This window comes from Coregonus clupeaformis, unplaced genomic scaffold, assembly GCF_020615455.1.
Source record: "Coregonus clupeaformis isolate EN_2021a unplaced genomic scaffold, ASM2061545v1 scaf2372, whole genome shotgun sequence".
Classification (NCBI taxonomy): Eukaryota; Metazoa; Chordata; class Actinopteri; order Salmoniformes; family Salmonidae; genus Coregonus; species Coregonus clupeaformis.
In genome coordinates this window covers 38086-61177 of record NW_025535826.1, presented here as the reverse complement: position 1 = coordinate 61177, position 23092 = coordinate 38086, and the positions used below count along the sequence as shown (strand labels likewise).

The 23092-nt window shown below is 42.7% G+C and overlaps 1 pseudogene; it reads right to left on the bottom strand.

The window, feature by feature from the left end:
• Nucleotides 1-1503: 1503 nt before the first annotated feature.
• The window catches only part of LOC123488533, a 45970-nt pseudogene continuing 24381 nt past the window's right edge, over nucleotides 1504-23092 (bottom strand).

Genomic DNA, 23092 nt, shown 5'->3' with positions numbered 1-23092 from the left:
ATGGTGTTCTTTGGATGCAACTCAGCATTCTTTGTCCTCCAAAAACGGCGAGTTGAGTTTTTACCAAAAAGTTCAATTTTGGTTTCATCTGACCATATGACATTCTCCCAATCCTCTTCTGGATCATCCAAATGCACTCTAGCAAACTTCAGACGGGCCTGGACATGTACTGGCTTAAGCAGGGGACACGTCTGGCACTGCAGGATTTGAGTCCCTGGCGGCGTAGTGTGTTACTGATGGTAGGCTTTGTTACTTTGGTCCCAGCTCTCTGCAGGTCATTCACTAGGTCCCCCCGTGTGGTTCTGGAATTTTTGCTCACCGTTCTTGTGATCATTTTGACCCCATGGGGTGAGATCTTGCGTGGAGCCCCAGATCGAGGGAGATTATCAGTGGTCTTGTATGTCTTCCATTTCCTAATAATTGCTCCCACAGTTGATTTCTTCAAACCAAGCTGCTTACCTATTGCAGATTCAGTCTTCCCAGCCTGGTGCAGGTCTACAATTTTGTTTCTGGTGTCCTTTGACAGCTCTTTGGTCTTGGCCATAGTGGTGTTTGGAGTGTGACTGTTTGAGGTTGTGGACAGGTGTCTTTTATACTGATAACAAGTTCAAACAGGTGCTATTAATACAGGTAACGAGTGGAGGACAGAGGAGCCTCTTAAAGAAGAAGTTACAGGTCTGTGAGAGCCAGAAATCTTGCTTGTTTGTAGGTGACCAAATACTTATTTTCCACCATAATTTGCAAATAAATTCATTAAAAATCCTACAATGTGATATTCTGGATTTTTTTTCCTCATTTTGTCTGTCATAGTTGACGTGTACCTATGATGAAAATTACAGGCCTCTCTTATCTTTTTAAGTGGGAGAACATGCACAATTGGTGGCTGACTAAATACTTTTTTTCCCCACTGTATGTCACTGTCACTATTGAGACTGAAGTTACTTACACACAACTGAATGGGATGTGTTTTATTAGTCACATGGTTTGGATGTTTTTGGAGGCTGATCCTTCTGGCTGTCTCCATGGCGCTGCCTGTCCAACTCGTCAGACAGTTCATTATGAACCAGGACAGAATTATTGGACTGCCGGCTGCTCTGGACATGAAAGGGCCCTGCCCTGCCCTTTCTATGGTATTCATCATGCATCTCAGAAATCTCCATCCCTCCCATTGCTATCAATCCCTCGCTATCTTCTCCCCATCTCCCTCTCTCCTCCCCATCTCCTTCTCTTCACCCCATGTCCTTCCCTTCTCCCCATCTCCCTCACTCAGTCCTCCCCATCTCTCTCTCTTCTCCCAATTGGAATTGCTAAGAAAGTGACCCCAATTCCCAATTCCTTTGACTACTTTGCACACCAAAATATTGAAATTCAGCCTATTCAGTCCTCTGCACTTTCTATGGATTTTCCATTGAATTAATTGAAATGGTTGTGACCACAATTCCAATTACGTTTTTGATTTGAAACCCAATAGCTTTTTTTTTTACATAGTACAAGTCACAAGCATATTGATAAAGCTTTTATTATTATAAGTAATTCATAATTTCACAGAATACTGCATTGTAACATAACAACGGCAAAAAATATACTCTAGTGAATACTCAAGTTGTGCTTTAAAGTCTACTCACACAGTTAGTTTCCATGTCAACATGCTTCATAGTAGAATCTCCTTTATCCCCACAATACTGTCAACTCTATTGTTCACTAAGAAAACAACATGAACCATGAGAAAACAGTGTCTGCTTTATTACCAGCATGCAAAACAACAGTTCATGCATCCGCCTCATCTGCAGTACGGACTTCTGAGGACACAGACGTTTCTAACGCAGGTACTGTAGCTAGTTCATTCACTGTGGTCCAAAATGTTTTACAATGTATGAATATTAAGAAATTTAGCAAAATCTCAACAAACTCTTATAAAAAAAAACGAATGGGGGTGTTCTATACATTCCGTCATCGATAGTTGAACGCTCATCTGTAGGGATGTCAGTTTGGTTGTTCGTTTTTGCGTTTGTGTGTGTCCCCCCTCCATACAAATGCTTTGAATTATACAGTTGCTTTACAGATGCAAGCCTCGGAGGCCACGCATGCACAACGAAAAGAACAAACAAACGAATAGAGCAAAACAGTAAACTTTTCAGTTAGTCAGCATAACGTGCTGTCTGTTGTAATGAGGGCGTTGGGCCCCTCCGCTCAGGGGGCGAACGTCTTGGAAGACTCCAACTCGTTGGGAACTTTGGGTTTGATGCCCTTGTTGTTGTAGTAGTCAACCACCTGGTTGGGCACTTCTGCTAGGACAGTCTTCGCCAGCTCTGCAGGTGAGCCCTGGAGAGGGACAGAGAGAAACCTGTCACTTCCTGTAACACTCAGGTAACCCTCCCAGTTCCTCAGGTAACCCTCCCAGTTCCTCAGGTAACCCTCCCAGTTCCTCAGGTAACCCTCCCAGTTCCTCAGGTAACCCTCCCAGTTCCTCAGGTAACCCTCCCAGTTCCTCAGGTAACCCTCCCAGTTCCTCAGGTACCCTCCCAGTTCCTCAGGTAACCCTCCCAGTTCCTCAGGTAACCCTCCCAGTTCCTCAGGTAACCCTCCCAGTTCCTCAGGTAACCCTCCCAGTTCCTCAGGTAACCCTCCCAGTTCCTCAGGGTAACCCTCCCAGTTCCTCAGGTAACCCTCCCAGTTCCTCAGGTAACCCTCCCAGTTCCTCAGGTAACCCTCCCAGTTCCTCAGGTAACCTCCCAGTTCCTCAGGTAACCCTCCCAGTTCCTCAGGTAACCCTCCCAGTTCCTCAGGTAACCCTCCCAGTTCCTCAGGTAACCCTCCCAGTTCCTCAGGTAACCCTCCCAGTTCCTCAGGTAACCCTCTCAGTTCCTCAGGTAACCCTCCCAGTTCCTCAGGTAACCCTCCCAGTTCCTCAGGTAACCCTCCCAGTTCCTCAGGTAACCTCCCAGTTCCTCAGGTAACCCTCCCAGTTCCTCAGGTAACCTCCCAGTTCCTCAGGTAACCCTCCCAGTTCCTCAGGTAACCCTCCCAGTTCCTCAGGTAACCCTCCCAGTTCCTCAGGTAACCCTCCCAGTTCCTCAGGTAACCTCCCAGTTCCTCAGGTAACCTCCCAGTTCCTCAGGTAACCCTCCCAGTTCCTCAGGTAACCCTCCCAGTTCCTCAGGTAACCCTCCCAGTTCCTCAGGTAACCTCCCAGTTCCTCAGGTAACCCTCCTAGTTCCTCAGTTAACCCTCCCAGTTCCTCAGTTAACCCTCCCAGTTCCGGTAAAGACTCACATGTTTGAAGTTGCGGAAGGGGACGAACTGGACGATGTCTCGTAGGCAGGGCTCCCCCTTGGGCGAGCGAAGGATCCCGTCATCTCCATCCAGCATCCGCATGTCACTGAAGTCAGCACTTCCCACGCCCCACGATGATGATGGACATGGGCAAGTGGGAGGCTTGGACGATGGCCTCGCGGGTGTCCGCCATATCTGTGATCACTCCGTCCGTTAGGATAAGCAGAATGAAGTATTGCTGCAGAGATAAAGGAAGGAAGTCAATGAGTTGGGAGCAACGTAGAGAGTAATGTCTGTGGGGTTTGTTGGAAATACATTGCGCAAGTCTCCCATTGACATCAATACATGATTTAAGCGAAGGTTCAAGCTATGCTCCAAATTGACTGGTTCCAAGGAGAAGAGGACGACTGACAGCTATCTTACCATGGCCTCCTTGGTGTGCATTTCTTGTGAAGCGGAGCTGGCTACTTTCTGGATGATGGGGGCGATGTTGGTGGGGCCGTAGAGCTGAAGCTTAGGAAGGCAGGTTTGATAGGCCTCCACCACCCCTTGGATACCTACACACCCATAAACATATGTTGGGAAAACACAGAATAACACACACAGTAACACTCACATAGTCATATACAGTGGGGAGAACAAGTATTTGATACACTGGCGATTTTGCAGGTTTTCCTACTTACAAAGCATGTAGAGGTCTGTACTTTTTATCATAGGTACACTTCAACTGTGAGAGACGGAATCTAAAACAAAACTCCAGAAAATCACATTGTATGATTTTTAAGTAATTAATTTGCATTTTATTGCATGACATAAGTATTTGATCACCTACCAACCAGTAAGAATTCCGGCTCTCACAGACCTGTTAGGTTTTCTTTAAGAAGCCCTCCTGTTCTCCACTCATTACCTGTATTAACTGCACCTGTTTGAACTCGTTACCTGTGTTAAAGATACCTGTCCACACACTCAATCAAACAGACTCCAACCTCTCCACAATGGCCAAGACCAGAGAGCTGTGTAAGGACATCAGGGATAAAATTGTAGACCTGCACAAGGCTGGGATGGGCTACAGGACAATAGGCAAGCAGCTTGGTGAGAAGGCAACAAATGTTGGCGCAATTATTAGAAAATGGAAGAAGTTCAAGATGACGGTCAATCACCCTCGGTCTGGGGCTCCATGCAAGATCTCACCTCGTGGGGCATTAATGATCATGAGGAAGGTAAGGGATCAGCCCAGAACTACACGGCAGGACCTGGTCAATGACCTGAAGAGAGCTGGGACCACAGTCTCAAAGAAAACCATTAGTAACACACTACGCCGTCATGGATTAAAATCCTGCAGCGCAAGCAAGGCCCCCCTGCTCAAGCCAGCGCATGTCCAGGCCCGTCTGAAGTTTGCCAATGACCATCTGGATGATCCAGAGGAGGAATGGGAGAAGGTCATGTGGTCTGATGAGACAAAAATAGAGCTTTTTGGTCTAAACTCCACTCGCCTTGTTTGGAGGAAGAAGAAGGATGAGTACAACCCCAAGAACACCATCCCAACCGTGAAGCATAGAGGTGGAAACATCATTCTTTGGGGATGCTTTTCTGCAAAGGGGACAGAACGACTGCACCTTATTGAGGGGAGGATAGATGGGGCCATGTATCGCGAGATCTTGGCCAACAACCTCCTTCCCTCAGTAAGAGCATTGAAGATGGGTCGTGGCTGGGTCTTCTAGCATGACAACGACCCGAAACACACAGCCAGGGCAACTAAGGAGTGGCTCCGTAAGAAGCATCTCAAGGTCCTGGAGTGGCCTAGCCAGTCTCCAGACCTGAATCCAATAGAAAATCTTTGGAGGGAGCTGATAGTCCGTATTGCCCAGCGACAGCCCCGAAACCTGAAGGATCTGGAGAAGGTCTGTATGGAGGAGTGGGCCAAAATCCCTGCTGCAGTGTGTGCAAACCTGGTCAAGACCTACAGGAAACGTATGATCTCTGTAATTGCAAACAAAGGTTTCTGTACCAAATATTAAGTTCTGCTTTTCTGATGTATCAAATACTTATGTCATGCAATAAAATGCAAATTAATTACTTAAAAATCATACAATGTGATTTTCTGGATTTTTGTTTTAGATTCCGTCTATCACAGTTGAAGTGTACCTATGATAAAAATTACAGACCTCTACATTCTTTGTTAGTAGGACAACCTGCAAAATCGGCAGTGTATCAAATACTTGTTCTCCCCACTGTACATCTGGAGAACTCTGGGTATTTGGGGAACACAATGACCAACACCAATGCACACAGGTGTGAAGGTATCTTTGTGGAGTAATTGAGCCCCATGATGTTCCATGATATTTTACACTTTGAGGGAAGCAGCCACTCTGTGAATAGTTAGTCAACGTCACAGCTGCATTGACTTCTATTTATCTCTTCTCACCACTACAGGGATCTCAGCAGTGGCCTCCCATCAGGCCGAGCAGCTGAAGTAATGCCATTTACTGATTGAGTGGACATTTGAGGTCACACACACATCTTTGGAGAATTTCACTTAATAAAAAAAAACCTCCATCATGACCTCAGTGTGCGTGCACACGCGCACACACACACACACACACACAAACACCACATGCTTCGTAAACAACTAGTGTAGACTAACAGTGAAATTATAGAAAGATAATACCATGAGGAATGAATACACAGTGAGTAATGATAACTTGGCTATATACACGGGGTACCAGTACAGAGTCGATGTGCAGGGGTACGAAGTAATTGAGGTAGATATGTACATATAGGTAGGGGTAAAGTTACTAGGCAACAGGATAGATAATAAACAGTAGCAGCAGCGTATGTAATGAGTCAAAAGAGTTAGTGAAAAAAGGGTCAATGCAGATAGTCCAGGTAGCTATTTGGTTAACTTTTCAGCAGTCTTATGGCTTGGGGGTAGAAGCTGTGTGCTGGGTCCTGTTAGTTCCAGACTTTGGTACCGCTTCCTGTGCGGAAGCAGAGAGAACCGTTTATGACTTGGGTGGCTGGAGTCTGTCAATGTTTAGGGCCTTCCTCAGACACCACCTGGAATAGAGGTCCTGGATAGCAGGGAGCTCAGCCCCAGTGATGTACTGTGCCGTATGCACTACCCTCTGTAGCGCCTTGCGGTCGGATACCAAGCAGTTGCCATATCAAGCGGTGATGCAGCCAGTCAAGATGCTCTCAATGGTGCAGCTGTAGAACTTTGAGGATCTTTTCAGTCTTCTTCATGACTGTGTTGGTGTGTGTAGCCATGCTAATTCTTTAGTGAGGTGGACACCGAGGAGCTTGAAGCTCTTGACCCGCTACACTACAGCCTTGTCGATGTGGATGGGGGCGTGCTCGGCCCTCCGTTTCCTGTAGTCCACGATGAGCTCCTTTGTCTTGCTGACATTGAGGGAGAGGTTGTTGTCTTGGCACCACACTGCCAGGTCACTGACCTCCTCCCTATCGGCTGTCTCATCGTTGTCGGTGATCAGGCCTGTCACCGACGTGTCATCAGCAAACGTAATGATTGTGTTGGAGTCGTGCGCGGCCACGCAGTTGTGGCTGAACAGGGAGTACAGGAGGTGACTAAGCACACACTCCTGAGGGGGTCCTTGTTGAGGGTCAGCGTGGTGGATGTGTTGTTGCCTACCCTCACCACCTGGGGGGTGGCCCGTCAGCAAGTCCAGGATCCAGTTGCAGAGGGTGGTGTTCAGTCCAAGGGTCCTGAGCTTAGTGATGAGCTTGGAGGGCACTATGGTGTTGAACGCTGAGTTGTAGTCGATGAACAGCATTCTCACATGGGAGAAGGCAGTGTGGAGTGCAATAGAGATTGCGTTATCTGTGGATCTGTTGGGGTGATATGCGAATTGAATTGGAGTGGGTATGCGAATTGAATTGGAGTGGGTCCACACACAGAGAGAGACTTCATTATCAGTGACAGGCTCTCCTTAGGGGACGAGGGTGTGAGTGTATGGAGGGGTGTAGACATCTGGAGGTCTGATTACTGACCACTATACCGCAGACTTCTGGAGGTCTGATTACTGACCACTATACCGCAGACATCTGGAGGTCTGATTACTGACCACTATACCGCAGACATCTGGAGGTCTGATTACTGACCAATATACCGCAGACATCTGGAGGTCTGATTACTGACCACTATACCGCAGACATCTGGAGGTCTGATTACTGACCACTATACCGCAGACATCTGGAGGTCTGATTACTGACCACTATGCCACAGACATCTGGAGGTCTGATTACTGACCACTATACACGCAGACATCTGGAGGTCTGATTACTGACCACTGTCCCCGCAGACATCTGGAGGTCTGAATACTGACCACTATACCGCAGACATCTGGAGGTCTGATTACTGACCACTATACCGCAGACATCTGGAGGTCTGATTACTGACCACTATCCCGCAGACATCTGGAGGTCTGATTACTGACCACTATACCGCAGACATCTGGAGGTCTGATTACTGACCACTATACCGCAGACATCTGGAGGTCTGATTACTGACCACTATACCGCAGACATCTGGAGGTCTGATTACTGACCACTATACTGCAGACATCTGGAGGTCTGATTACTGACCACTATACCGCAGACATCTGGAGGTCTGATTACTGACCACTATACTGCAGACATCTGGAGGTCTGATTACTGACCACTATACTGCAGACATCTGGAGGTCTGATTACTGACCACTATACTGCAGACATCTGGAGGTCTGATTACTGACCCCTGCAGACATCTGGAGGTCTGATTACTGACCACTATACTGCAGACATCTGGAGGTCTGATTACTGACCACTATACTGCAGACATCTGGAGGTCTGATTACTGACCACTATACTGCAGACATCTGGAGGTCTGATTACTGACCACTATACTGCAGACATCTGGAGGTCTGATTACTGACCACTGTCCCGCAGACATCTGGAGGTCTGATTACTGACAACTATACCGCAGACATCTGGAGGTCTGATTACTGACAACTATACCGCAGACATCTGGAGGTCTGATTACTGACCACTATACCGCAGACATCTGGAGGTCTGATTACTGACCACTATACTGCAGACATCTGGAGGTCTGATTACTGACCACTATACCGCAGACATCTGGAGGTCTGATTACTGACCACTATACTGCAGACATCTGGAGGTCTGATTACTGACCACTATACTGCAGACATCTGGAGGTCTGATTACTGACCACTATACTGCAGACATCTGGAGGTCTGATTACTGACCACTATACTGCAGACATCTGGAGGTCTGATTACTGACCACTATACCGCAGACATCTGGAGGTCTGATTACTGACCACTATACCGCAGACATCTGGAGGTCTGATTACTGACCACTATACCGCAGACATCTGGAGGTCTGATTACTGACCACTATACTGCAGACATCTGGAGGTCTGATTACTGACCACTATACCGCAGACATCTGGAGGTCTGATTACTGACCACTATACGCAGACATCTGGAGGTCTGATTACTGACCACTATACTGCAGACATCTGGAGGTCTGATTACTGACCACTATACTGCAGACATCTGGAGGTCTGATTACTGACCACTATACTGCAGACATCTGGAGGTCTGATTACTGACCACTATACTGCAGACATCTGGAGGTCTGATTACTGACCACTGTCCCGCAGACATCTGGAGGTCTGATTACTGACCACTATACATTTCTGCACGACATCTGGAGGTCTGATTACTGACCACTATACCGCAGACATCTGGAGGTCTGATTACTGACCACTATACTGCAGACATCTGGAGGTCTGATTACTGACCACTATACTGCAGACATCTGGAGGTCTGATTACTGACCACTCTCCTGCAGCCTCAGCCATCAAAAAGGTGACTGGAGGACTGGAGAGCCTTCGAGCTGGAAGACATTCTCACACTCTCTCTCTCGCTCCCCCTCACACACATACGCTACATGACCAAAGGTATGTGGACACCTGATCGTCGAACATCTCATTTCAAAATCATGGGCATTAATATGGACTTGGTCCCCTCTTTGCTACTATAACTGCCTCCACTCTTCTAGGAAGGCTTTCCACTAGATGTTGGAACATTGCTGCGGGGACTTGCTTCCATTCAGCCACAAGAGCATTAGTGATGTCGGGCACTGATGTTGGGCGATTAGGCCTGGCTCACAGTCGGCCTTGTTCGATGGGGTTGAGGTCAGGGCTCTGTGCAGGCCAGTCAATTTCTTCCACACCGATCTCGACAAACAATTTCTGTATGGACCTCGCTTTGTGCAGGGGGGCATTGTCATGCTGAAACAGGAAAGGGCCTTCCCCAAACTGTTGCCACAAAGTTGGAAGCACAGAATCGTTTAGAATGTCATTGTATGCTGTAGCGTTAAGATTTCCCTTCACTGGAACTAGGGGGCCTAGCCGAACCATGAAAAACAGCCCCAACTATTATTCCTCCTCCACCAAACTTTACATTTGGCATTGCACATGGTGATCTTAGGCTTGTGTGGGGCTGCTCGGCCATGGAAACCCATTTCATGAAGCTCCCGACGAACAGTTATTGTGCTGACGTTGCTTCCAGAGGCAGTTTGGAACTCGGGAGTGAGTGTTGCAACCGAGGACAGACGATTTTACGCGCCACACACTTCCCCGTTCTGTGAGCTTGTGTGGCCTACCACTTCGCGAGCTGAGCCGTTGTTGCTCCTACAAGTTTCCACTTCACAATAACAGCACTTACAGTTGACCGGGGCAGCTCTAGCAGGGCAGAAATTTGACAAATTGACTTGTTGGAAAGGTGGCATCCTATGACAGTGCCCCGTTGAAAGTCACTGAGCTCTTCAGTAAGGAGATTATACTGCCAATGTTGGGCTATGGAGATTGCATGGCTGTGTGCTTGATTTTATACACCTGTCAGCAACGGGTGTGGCTGAAATAGCCAAATCCACTCATTTGAAGGGGTTTCCACATACTTTTGTATATATAGTGTATCTTACACAGGCACAAACACCGGCACGTACACACACAGGCAGTTATGCACACGCACACACACACACACACACACACACACACACACACTACTTAAAAGCAAGTGTCAGCTTGCCACTCCCTCTACCCACAGTAATGCAAACTTTCACCCTCAAAGAGATATCAATATCAATGGTAGGTACAGGCACAAAGGAAGACAGTATTGACTGAGCGTGTGTGTGTACGCATTGGTGTGTGTCCGCATCTAACAGCATCTTAACAACAGTCAGTTTTCCTGCATGAAAAACTGTGCAAGCTATGCCCTCTGCTTTGGGAGGTGGGCTGGAAGCTTGCCGGACAGAGGAGCATTGAGACTGATCTATTCTTGGCTGCTTTCCTGGCAAGAAGCTCTGGACTGGATCAGCACCTGTCTGGCTGCTCTCCACCCATCCAGGGCGCCCGCCACTCAAAACAAGCAAGCTAATAGAGTGACACGAATACAAGGTAGAAAGTGGAGGATGAGCTGAAAAGCTGAAGGAAGTAAAAGCTATTCTTATAGTCTATTCTTATAGTCTATTCTTATAGTCTATTCTTATAGTCTATTCTTATAGTCTATTCTTATAGTCTATTCTCATAGTCTATTCTTATAGTCTATTCTTATAGTCTATTCTTATAGTCTATTCTTATAGTCTATTCTCATAGTCTATTCTTATAGTCTATTCTTATAGTCTATTCTCATAGTCTATTCTTATAGTCTATTCTTATAGTCTATTCTTATAGTCTATTCTCATAGTCTATTCTTATAGTCTATTCTCATAGTCTATTCTCATAGTCTATTCTCATAGTCTATTCTTATAGTCTATTCTTATCTTCTGTTCTTATATAGTGTGTGAAAAAGTGTTAGGGCTGTGTGCAGGTGAGCTGGATAGATCACATGAGATCAACTGAATTAAACTTGGAAACTTTGTAACATATTTAACTCATTCTATGAGAATGAAGCCTCACTTTGCAGGTAGAATCATATTCACTTGATAATGATACCTCTAATGATACTATCGTATCTGAAGATTATGCCTTTGTTAAATGTTTTGGAGGAACAAAGAATGTTGTTTTATGATCTTAGTTCAAATGTAGCGTTGGGAGGGTGATGCCCCAGGGGAGACTGGTGATTGGCCAGAAGAGGGGAGTCACTCCTCTTTTTGCATTGTTTATAAATAGGGGGTAAACGATGAGACGGCAGAACGGCCATAACAATCTGGGGAGCCGTTCTCCGGACATCGCGAGTCTGTATCTATGCTGTAAATTCGTGATTTTAATAAAAGCCTCGAACACGATGCAGCATAACGGACTTTTTGTTGACAGCAATAATTGCCACCACTCATCATATACGACATAATGGCGCCCAACGTGGGGCTGGGTTTGCGTCTCCTCCTTGTTTCAGTCAACCGCCGGCCTGACTCTCTCTGAAGCATGGCCGAAAAAGGGTGTGTCCTTATCGCTTCGGAGTTTGTTAGATTGGATATGACTTGTGTACATGGAGGAGATGTTCCATTATGACCTGGCCTCGGTGGCGTTGTTGCTGGTCGACTGGAGTCTGCTAAAATGTGATTTCATTGGTAACTATAGACAATGATAATTAGAGTGATAAGTTGATATTTCATTGGTAACGGGTGACAATGGATTGGTAGACAATAAATGTGGGAAGACGTCTGCATAGTTAGGGCACCGGGAATCTGGAAAAGCCCTCGAATCGAGGGCGATTCTTTAGGAATGGGCCACTAAAATCCTTGCAACGCGTTATGTGGTGTAAGGTTAATTCTGGGAATTATTAAGCTGGACGAATTATATGCATGTTATATACTCATCGTATGGTTGACCGAACTATAATGCTTGGGGTAACCTCTCTATGATTATCCAGAACTTACGGCAACACAAAGTTAGAAGGAGATATTACTGATAGACAATGATTGGGCCACGGTGCGGGGTGTTCATTTGTATAGCTAGTAGGCTGCAGTTAGCTGGAGGTTGGTGTTAATGCTGGATTGTTTCAGGCCACGTGGTGCCTCGTGGCTAAATGCTAATGCTACATGCTAATTGTGTTTTGTGCCACGGTGTACCTTAGGCCAAGCTAAATGTTAATGCTTAAGGCTAAATGCTAACTGTGTTTTGTGTCACAGTGTACCTCAGGCTAATGCTAACTGCTAATGCTAATTGTGTTGCGTGCTACATGCTAACGGATATCCTTAGAGATTCCATTGCGATGGATTAAAGTCTCTTAAACTTGTCACTGTCTGTAAGTCAGGTTGTATGTTTTGTGAGCGCTGTTAAATGTTGTTTGACTATAAGGGGGAAATGGGAAATTACAGCTGGCTGTTATTCTTTCTGTTTGGGGAGAGAGAATAGAAAATCTTCCTTTCACGGTGAAAAGGGATTTTTGAATGGTTGTGCGCATGCGTTTAATTTTGCGATACTACCCGACAGAAAGGGGGAGTTTATGACACGAGATTAGGGAACGTTTTGTTTTACGGCACTAAACGACACCACGAGGGGATGCTAAAACTCAAGCATGAGGTTAAAATGATATTTGCGCATGCGTGGGATTCTGTAAAACAACACATTGGTTAAACTGCAGGGGGAGACAGAGGAACACAGACGACGGAACAAATACGCATAAAGAGATTTTAACACGAATCTTATAAGTTTAAACGGCGGTGGGTTAAGATGAAACTTGTTTTGGGACCTATTGAATTTATAAATTAGATATATGGTAGCGGATTATAATAGATTGAATTAAATTAAATTAAATGACGGATGAAAATAAAATTTTAAATGTTTTTGAGCGATCTATAATTCGTCTGGAAGACATTCTCACACTCTCTCTCTCGCTCCCCCTCACACACATACGCTACATGACCAAAGGTATGTGGACACCTGATCGTCGAACATCTCATTTCAAAATCATGGGCATTAATATGGACTTGGTCCCCTCTTTGCTACTATAACTGCCTCCACTCTTCTAGGAAGGCTTTCCACTAGATGTTGGAACATTGCTGCGGGGACTTGCTTCCATTCAGCCACAAGAGCATTAGTGATGTCGGGCACTGATGTTGGGCGATTAGGCCTGGCTCACAGTCGGCCTTGTTCGATGGGGTTGAGGTCAGGGCTCTGTGCAGGCCAGTCAATTTCTTCCACACCGATCTCGACAAACAATTTCTGTATGGACCTCGCTTTGTGCAGGGGGGCATTGTCATGCTGAAACAGGAAAGGGCCTTCCCCAAACTGTTGCCACAAAGTTGGATAGATCACATGAGATCAACTGAATTAAACTTGGAAACGTTGTAACATATTTAACTCATTCTATGAGAATGAAGCCTCACTTTGCAGGTAGAATCATATTCACTTGATAATGATACCTCTAATGATACTATCGTATCTGAAGATTATGCCTTTGTTAAATGTTTTGGAGGAACAAAGAATGTTGTTTTATGATCTTAGTTCAAATGTAGCGTTGGGAGGGTGATGCCCCAGGGGAGACTGGTGATTGGCCAGAAGAGGGGAGTCACTCCTCTTTTTGCATTGTTTATAAATAGGGGGTAAACGATGAGACGGCAGAACGGCCATAACAATCTGGGGAGCCGTTCTCCGGACATCGCGAGTCTGTATCTATGCTGTAAATTCGTGATTTTAATAAAAGCCTCGAACACGATGCAGCATAACGGACTTTTTGTTGACAGCAATAATTGCCACCACTCATCATATACGACATAATGGCGCCCAACGTGGGGCTGGGTTTGCGTCTCCTCCTTGTTTCAGTCAACCGCCGGCCTGACTCTCTCTGAAGCATGGCCGAAAAAGGGTGAGTGTCCTTATCGCTTCGGAGTTTGTTAGATTGGATATGACTTGTGTACACGGAGGAGATGTTCCATTATGACCTGGCCTCGGTGGCGTTGTTGCTGGTCGACTGGAGTCTGCTAAAATGTGATTTCATTGGTAACTATAGACAATGATAATTAGAGTGATAAGTTGATATTTCATTGGTAACGGGTGACAATGGATTGGTAGACAATAAATGTGGGAAGACGTCTGCATAGTTAGGGCACCGGGAATCTGGAAAAGCCCTCGAATCGAGGCGATTCTTTAGGAATGGGCCATAAAATCCTTGCAACGCGTTATGTGGTGTAAGGTTAATTCTGGGAATTATTAAGCTGGACGAATTATATGCATGTTATATACTCATCGTATGGTTGACGAACTATAATGCTTGGGGTAACCTCTCTATGATTATCCAGAACTTACGGCAACACAAAGTTAGAAGGAGATATTACTGATAGACAATGATTGGGCCACGGTGCGGGGTGTTCATTTGTATAGCTAGTAGGCTGCAGTTAGCTGGAGGTTGGTGTTAATGCTGGATTGTTTCAGGCCACGTGGTGCCTCGTGGCTAAATGCTAATGCTACATGCTAATTGTGTTTTGTGCCACGGTGTACCTTAGGCCAAGCTAAATGTTAATGCTTAAGGCTAAATGCTAACTGTGTTTTGTGTCACAGTGTACCTCAGGCTAATGCTAACTGCTAATGCTAATTGTGTTGCGTGCTACATGCTAACGGATATCCTTAGAGATTCCATTGCGATGGATTAAAGTCTCTTAAACTTGTCACTGTCTGTAAGTCAGGTTGTATGTTTTGTGAGCGCTGTTAAATGTTGTTTGACTATAAGGGGGAAATGGGAAATTACAGCTGGCTGTTATTCTTTCTGTTTGGGGAGAGAGAATAGAAAATCTTCCTTTCACGGTGAAAAGGGATTTTTGAATGGTTGTGCGCATGCGTTTAATTTTGCGATACTACCCGACAGAAAGGGGGAGTTTATGACACGAGATTAGGGAACGTTTTGTTTTACGGCACTAAACGACACCACGAGGGGATGCTAAAACTCAAGCATGAGGTTAAAATGATATTTGCGCATGCGTGGGATTCTGTAAAACAACACATTGGTTAAACTGCAGGGGGAGACAGAGGAACACAGACGACGGAACAAATACGCATAAAGAGATTTTAACACGAATCTTATAAGTTTAAACGGCGGTGGGTTAAGATGAAACTTGTTTTGGGACCTATTGAATTTATAAATTAGATATATGGTAGCGGATTATAATAGATTGAATTAAATTAAATTAAATGACGGATGAAAATAAAATTTTAAATGTTTTTGAGCGATCTATAATTCGTCCTGAGTTAAAGTCTTAGAGCGAATGTAAAACGGACGAATATTGAATGTGGATAACTTGGTTAATTGCATAAACTGCTGAAATCTTGTGTGTTTCTATGTTTTTTGAAATATGAGAGGAACATGGAACGGCGAGACGAGAGAGAGAGGAGGGGCTGACGTGTGCGTGGCGTGACGTCACATGACGTGACATCACATGACGCAGCAGAGGATCAGATATCAGGCTAGGTTGCAACATTTTCCAATTTAAAGATATGTGATGTTATGACAATTTTACATGGGCTTGGCAAATACTATTTCATTAAAAATTGCATTTTGGAGGCTGTGTATCACTGGGGTTTGATTACAGATGTGTTGGGAATCAAGGATGGATGGAGGATTGTTCTGTAAATTTAAGATAATTAGAGCTAATAGAGCAAGGGGTTATGGGAATTGGAGTATTGAAGGGTTGTAAGGTTAGAAGGCTTTGTTTATGGGTATTTTAGTCTGAAGTTTACTAACTTCATTTACTTGCATTTGATGGGTTGTGGTAAGATAGCCAACACTAATTGATATTGGTGACATAGGAATAGGAATTGGGGTTAATTATTCAGGATTGTTAATGGATTTGTTTAGGTTATATTAAGAATTACAGGGGGGAAGCCTATATAACTTATACAGTCTAAAATAATATAGTTCACAATAAAGGAATTTAAAAGGGTTGATATAGGGGAAAATTGACTAAAATAGTAATTATTTAACTAAGGTAGTGTTAGGAGAGACTAATGGCAGAAGTTAGTACACCTTTCTCACATACGGATTCAGCAGAAAGACATCATCCAGCAGGGTGATTATGGCATCAGAGATGAAGACGAATACGAGCAGAAACGACGATGAAGATGAATTTAGAACTCCAGAAGGAAGAAAACCGAGATGTCTGGGAACTTAAGGAGATGAGGATGATGAAGATGAGAGTGATTGAGAGAGGTCATGGGTGGATATGACTCTGTGATCAGAAGGAAGTGGCAAGAGAGGAAAGAAGGGTACACGAGATTTGATCTCTGATGGAAGTTGAAGATGAAGAAAGCGATGAAGATTTGGAGATTAAAGGTGCTTTATTTTCAAGAGGAGTTTGTCCTACAAGGACTGGCACAGAAGAAAAGTAAGAAGATGATGGAAGATGATATTTCGAGGACAGAACTTAGAAGAATACTGATATGTCAACGACGAGAAGGAACAGGACCAAGAAAACTGCTGAGAGAATCCCAAGAACAGGAGAAAACAACAGAGGAAGATGAAGGAGAAAGTGAAGATCACCTGTTCTAGAAGAGATGAAGGGGGGTGCATTGCTGAGAGCCTCGATTAGAGGAGAAGAGAAAATAGCTAACAGTTGAAACAACCGGCCATTAGAAGTGATAGTGAATAGTGGGAAAATTTATGTGTTCAGCCTAAAGAGGTTAAACATCTCACTATGTAAAATTAATTAGGGTAGGATAGGGATTTGATGTAGTAAAACAGTTTAATTACTCTTAGGGAATCAATTGAGCTCTGCTATAAAAGTCAAAGAGGAAGTAAAAGAGACATACTGATATTAGGACAATATACCTATGGCATTGTTGGGAAAGAGATGCATGGTGTAAATTGAAGCGTACAATAAGATGTACACTAGACGACTGACTGTCTGGTAGAATATTTTAAAAAGTAGGGTTTTTGGGAATCATTTGCTTAAAAAGATAATATCATAGGAAGGATGATAATTTATTAGATTGCCTATTAGACAATCTGTTTGGGAAAATAAAATTAATAGGGTGACTGTTATTCGGGGTTACATTCTTACACTAAGGGATTTCAGGCTAGGCTAAAAGGTGGTTAGTCGTTTTGCCAAGTCTGTGTGTAATGAGTCAGAAGCAGGTGGGGAACTTTCCCAATCACATATTCTACAAATTTGGTGGTAAGGGATTTTGTGAAAATTAGGGGAAAAAGTTAAATGTTATGAGAGAAAAGATTAGATTAAAATAAGTTAGGGGTAGGCTAGGTTGAAGGGACTCTAAGACAGTAAGCTAAGTTTCAAAGTTAGTAGTAAGAAAGAGAGAGAACAATGGTGAAGGACACTGTAGAGTAGGAAGATCAAGGTAATTATAGGGGTATTTTGTGTAATCAAAAGTTTGAAAGTCAGGGATTTAGAGAGAGGACTGAGATTTGGGGAAAACTAGGAGTAAATAAGGACATTAACACTTCAGTCTATTAGAACAACAGGGAGAAGCAATTTAACTCTTTCAACATGGATAGTTATTAAAGTCATAAATATATTGCATTTGATTATAAGGGAACCAATACAGCACCAATTTTAGGGGGAAAATACTTATTAGGGTTTAAGATGGGGACGTTTCTCCCATATGGAGAATAAGTATTGTTATCAGGACCAGGAGTAAAAGGAGGTATAGTTTAGAAGAGGGTTAGGAGTGACTGTTCACTTATTTGGCGTAAGGTTACAGAGAAAGGTCAGGGAGAATATATGTGTACTTATCTAGTGCAAGCATTAGAAGTTGTTCCGGTTAGGAATTATTGGTTAAAGGGCTATGTAATTTGTAAGGTGACGCTTATAATGGAAGATTTGAAGTCTGTAGAAGTTTCCACAGTCACAGAGGGAGTTAAGGATAAGTTTATTACAGTAGTCACTCCAACAGTGAATAATACACATGGGATATGGGTAGCTTTTCCACTAGAAGGAATTAAGGGTTTTAATTCATCAACTAAATCAACGACGGTAATGGTAACTTTGGAAAGAAATTAATGACTCAGGAGTTTATGTTACGGATGGAGAGGGCTGTCAATGATAGTACGAATAGGATTAAAATAGGAGAGCAGATAGAAACAATATAGATTAATCTGAAATGGAGAATATAGATTCATCATGGAGCTGCAGGATGAGGTCTTTGATTTTGATGACAGACGGGAGGAGGTATCTGCAGTGCCGCTTGTTCGTCTGTTGTGGAAATTAGAGATAGGTTAACTCATTCTGTAAGATCAGTGAGGAATCTTGAAGGTCCATGTCCGTTGAGAATTCCATCCCAGACATGTTAGACGGTTGCGCAGCCTCTGTCAGGTATGGGTCAGTCTTATGCTTTGTCATGGCTGTGGAATTAGCAACGGTCATTGACAGATAAAATAATGTAGTTGTCAGAACAGTGGTTTAAGCCTAGGTTTAATTGTTCTTGGGTAAATGGTTTACCCTATGGGAATTGTTAGATGGAAAGGAAAATTAGGTAACAACGGAACCATGAAGTATTCAGGTGAAACATTGAGGGATAAAAGTTGTTTAATAAAACATATGAGGTAAGGGGTATGTTTATGGGAAGATCAGAGTGGGATGTTATATGATAACTTTGGATAAGCATGACCATAAGGGTAGAGATGACAAATATAATGTAATTGTTGTGGACCAGGTAGTAGAACAGCAGGACTTTGATGGTTAAAAGATTAGCTTTTGCCTATGACTATGGGGAATTGGAGATATTTGGTGGGTTTGTGATGATAAAATATATATACTTATATTAGGAATGGACAGGATTTGGTTACATGTCAACGTTGAAGCTTCCATATGAGGCTTTTACTATTAAAAGAGGAGTAGCATCGAACACAGATCGATCTGAAATTAGAGTTCAAAATAGGATGAAAAGGGACATGTCATAGTCTTCAAGCCTATTATTGAAGAATAAGTCTAAGGGAGAAGGGGGGGACTTTATTCATGGTATGGTGTAACATTTGGGAAGATCATATTGATAAATATTAGTTATACTTTGAGTCCAGATAGTTCAGATAAGATCACTGGGGTTATAGATGCATTATAAGGGATGTGTTTGGGAGATCTGAGAAGATTTGGTTGCAAGATCAATTAGGCCAGTAGGGGCAGTGATGGGTCAGATTTTAGTTTCAGCTTTGATAACACTGGGTGATGTTTGTAATTTGTTACTTACCTTTGAGAAAGTTATGATATTGAGATAGGTTGAGAGTGATTCCTGGAGACAACACTCAGATGCGGTGTTGACTGTTCCTGATCTGGATAAAGATGGATGGACTACTGATGGATAAATATGATTTTTTTATGAGTTGATTATTTTTCAAAAAAAATTATTCAATAGTAGGGTGATGTTGGTATGATTTATGAATCAAGGGGGGGATAGGTTAATGTGATTCATACATCATTTATAGGTCATTTTTATATTCTTAAATTGATGTTGAGGTTTAATTTGAAAATGTTGTTTTGCAAAAGATACTGTTTGGTCGTTTATTTTCTTGTCATTCCAGAAGCATTTGGGAGAACATGTGGAGATTGGAATACTCAAACAAAGACAATATGAAGGGACAATATGACTGGAGGAGATGAAACAAGGAGGGTGTGGCTGATTCCATCATTAACAAGTCCATTGGAAGTCGAGACTACGGAGGAGATGAAGTGTAGTGGACTACATTCCAGTGTCTGCAATGAAATATAGACATATTTGATGTGTAATACATAATTGTGTCATATTCTTAGGTATTGATTTTAGTAGAATGATGTTTGATGTTATTGAATGCAGATGAGGATCTTAGATGCTTTTGTTTATTTCGATGGGGTTTAGGGAAAGGGCGTTTAGGCAGGGAGAGATTCCCTTTCAGGTCCTATGGGTTGACCAGCCTGAGAGTGGATGTTTCTGGATAGGATTTTGTTTGCAGGGAACATGTGTATTTAATGGCATCATAGTTTCAAATGTATTTACATGGTTTATGAGTTTATCTGGAGTACCGCGGTGGTTGCCTGGGGCAGAGGGACCGTGAGAGAATTTTACTGTCTTGATTGATGGATGGATGGATTTGGAACAAAGGTTGCCAGACAGTTTTTCGCTCTTACACTCCATAGAGATTTCTTCATATGTCATAGTAATGTATTCATACTTCATAAACAGTTGTTCATATGTCATAGTAATGTATTCATACTTCATAAACAGTTGTTCATATTTCATAGTAATGTATTTACACTCCATAAACAGGTATTTCATAGAAAGGTATTTACACTCTAGAGGAGAATGTGTTTGGTTTAATGTTAAAGATACTCAATAAGATAAATGGTTAATAGTCATAATCTTATTCTGTTTGTTTTCGAGACGTTTATTTCGTCTCGAAAGGGTATCGTATCTGAAGATTATGCCTTTGTTAAATGTTTTGGAGGAACAAAGAATGTTGTTTTTATGATCTTAGTTCAAATGTAGCGTTGGGAGGGTGATGCCCCAGGGAGACTGGTGATTGGCCAGAAGAGGAGTCCTCCTCTTTTTGCATTGTTTATAAATAGGGGTAACGATGAGGCGGCAGAACGGCCATAACAATCTGGGGAGCCGTTCTCCGGACATCGCGAGTCTGTATCTATGCTGTAAATTCGTGATTTTAATAAAAGCCTCGAACACGATGCAGCATAACGGACTTTTTGTTGACAGCAATAATTGCCACCACTCATCATATACGACAATACCTATACAAAGCAAAGTTTAATTAGATGTTAATAAAAAAAACATGAAGTTTCTCATAAAAGTTTCTGTTCAAAGTTCACCCAATTGGTGCTTGTGCTGTGAGTGTCATTTGATTACAGGGACAAGGATCTCTCCAGAGTTTGAGTGAGAAACATTGTCATTTATATTATTTCAAATTGGAGGATGTCTCAATGCAGACAGACTTTCATATTCACATTTGTGTTCTGTCTCTCCCTGCGCGCCTCACTGTCTCATTACTTTTCTGTTTAAATCTCTCCCACAACCTCATAAAGATACACAAATGATATGTTTACACCACCTGTTCAACCTATTCGATGCAGTATTACATTTTGTTTATGTTATAAAAACTTTCTGTCTAGCTAGTGTGACAGGTTAAAGGACATATTCATAGCCTGTTATACACTAAAAAGTATTAGTAAGTTCATGGTATGTAAGGATCTTAAAATATCTAAGGTTAAAAAGAGAATGCATCCAGTACTAGTTCATAGAGATTGATAAAATGCATAAATGTGTTTAAAATCCGTCAAGAGTCAAAGGGTTAATATTGTAAGAGGAATGTGTAAATGTTATATTGACTACTTTATTTTGTGGTGCCTAATTTAAGGGTAAAAGTGTTCATCTGTGATCTACTAAATGCTCTTAATCTATGAGCCTGAGATCGATTGCTCTGGTCTCCACCCAACTTCCTGGGGGAATCGCGGTCTTTTTCTCATTACACTAAATTTGTCAGTGAGGAAACATAACTGCGTCACGTTCGTGATTATTTCTTCCCTTTTTCAGGGGTGTAACACTAGCAGCTTTAGAAAAGTATTTCTCTCCACGGAGTTACAGTGGGGAAAAAAAGTATTTAGTCAGCCACCAATTGTGCAAGTTCTCCCACTTAAAAAGATGAGAGAGGCCTGTAATTTTCATCATAGGTACACGTCAACTATGACAGACAAATTGAGGAAAAAAAATCCAGAAAATCACATTGTAGGATTTTTAATGAATTTATTTGCAAATTATGGTGGAAAATAAGTAATAATTTGCAAATACATTCATTAAAAATCCTACAATGTGATTTTCTGGATTATTTTTTCTCATTTTGTCTGTCATGAGTGACGTGTACATGATGAAAATTACAGGCCTCTCATCTTTTTAAGTGGGAGAACTGCACAATGTGGCTGACTAAATACTTTCCCCCACTGTATGTATTAGACATTCAGAAAACATTATTTCTCTCCATGGAGTTATGTATTAGACATTCAGAAAACATTATTTCTCTCCAGGGTGTGAAGTGTGTACAGCCTGCGCAAAAAACCAAGCAGAGCTCATGCCTTTCATGCAACATTTTTCAAACCATCATTAGTCTCATCATGCCGCCTTAGAATGTATTAAAAATCTAAACATATAGCCCAATGTTTGTAGAACAACTAAAGTTACATAAATAACTCTAAATTAAGCATATAGGAGTCCCTGTTTTTTTGGTTAACCGCTCAACACAGAATAGCGGCATGTGCACACTCTCCAAATCGTTTGGGGAAAATATCCTTTCTATTTTATTCAGCTATGTTCAATTGTATTCTTCATACTATAAAATAATATCAAATAATGCCATGGAATTCTAAGCAAATCCTGTCTGCTAAATGAACTAGTGTAGCCCACAGCCATATGGCATAGCCAGATCAGGGCCTAACATAAGGACAACTCAGAGTATGGTATTATGTTCTTCTGAAATAGATAAATCTTCAGACCTGTCTAAAATAAATAATGGATTTATTGTGTTGGTATAGGCTATATTACATGGATTTATTAGACTTTTAAAAATGTATATGTTCCAAAGGTCTGCATCAGTGGCTTGTAGGCTATGCGTGGAAGCCAGGAGATGCTAAATGTCTTTATGTTCATTAATGGTCAATTACCGTGAGACCAACAGTTATTTGCTTGACAATCACTGGCTGACAAAATGTCATGACCGCCACATCCCTAGCTGTATGTAGCTACGTGTGCACATTTGTTCATACTCTTTTCTAGTTAGTGAGTTATTAGCCCAGTTATAGCTAATTTGTAGTCAGAAATGTGTGAGTGATTGCTTCCTACGAGCACAAAACGTATAAACATCTAGCCATCTTTG